Source organism: Limulus polyphemus, unplaced genomic scaffold (genome assembly GCF_000517525.1).
Source record: "Limulus polyphemus unplaced genomic scaffold, Limulus_polyphemus-2.1.2 Scaffold77, whole genome shotgun sequence".
Classification (NCBI taxonomy): domain Eukaryota; kingdom Metazoa; phylum Arthropoda; class Merostomata; order Xiphosura; family Limulidae; genus Limulus; species Limulus polyphemus.
This window is the reverse complement of record NW_013665687.1, coordinates 77,289-78,031: the sequence shown is the minus strand read 5'-3', so window position 1 is coordinate 78,031 and position 743 is coordinate 77,289. Positions and strand designations below refer to the sequence as shown.

The 743-nt window shown below is 36.3% G+C and overlaps 1 protein-coding gene across 1 annotated transcript in view; it reads right to left on the bottom strand.

Annotated features, from left to right (window-relative positions):
• LOC106466972 (synaptotagmin-12-like) overlaps positions 1 to 743 on the bottom strand; it is a 204,140-nt gene extending 203,397 nt beyond the window's left edge. Inside the window, exon 1 of the mRNA XM_013927277.2 lies at positions 391 to 743. The gene's annotated coding sequence lies outside the window, so the exon portion shown is untranslated. The remainder of the gene's footprint in view (positions 1 to 390) is intronic.

Sequence of the window (743 nt, the reverse complement as noted above, 5' to 3'; positions counted from 1 at the left end):
ATAATGTGACGGTCAATCCCACTATTCGTTGGTAAAAAAGTAGCTCAAGAGTTGGCGGTGGGTGGTGATGTCTAGCTGCCTTCCCTCTAGTCTTTCACTGCTAAATTATGGGCGGCTAGCGCAGAAAGCCCTAGTGTAGCTTTGCGCGAAATTCATAACAAATAAAACAATCAACACCGATATATGTTATTCGTGAAATGTCTGAAAAATTGGCTATCATAAGGAATAACTACTTTTCCTCTTAAGAAAAAACGGTCATATGCAAAGTATTATAATCTGATCTATAAAACCCAAATTCAGTAAGAAGTGACTTGAATATTTATCATTTTTTCTACAGGAACATCTTTTCTCGTGCATTCAAACTTGAAGGTTAAGAAAGAAATTACTTACCTTCACAATATATCTCGGAGAAATGTCTAATCTTCCAAAGAAATGTCAAATAACGATTAAATGTCGTGGAAAGCTTGCCAAAGACAGTACAAATGAATGGTTAGAATCATGAGATGTTTTTTTAGTTCTTTTCTCAGTGACTTTAAGACCACAGTTAAGTCTGGTCTTGTTTGTGAACAGCTGCTAATCTCTGTAACACAGATGGTGTCAAAACAGTCCTGATCTTTAGGCTTGAAGTAAACTTTTTTCCCTGCTCTATGAATAGAAATAATGCTTTAGCCACCCAAAGTATGGCACAGTATTAAAAACATAGTTTTGAGATGGATAAAAATGCGTCTTGCCACGTCAGCCTG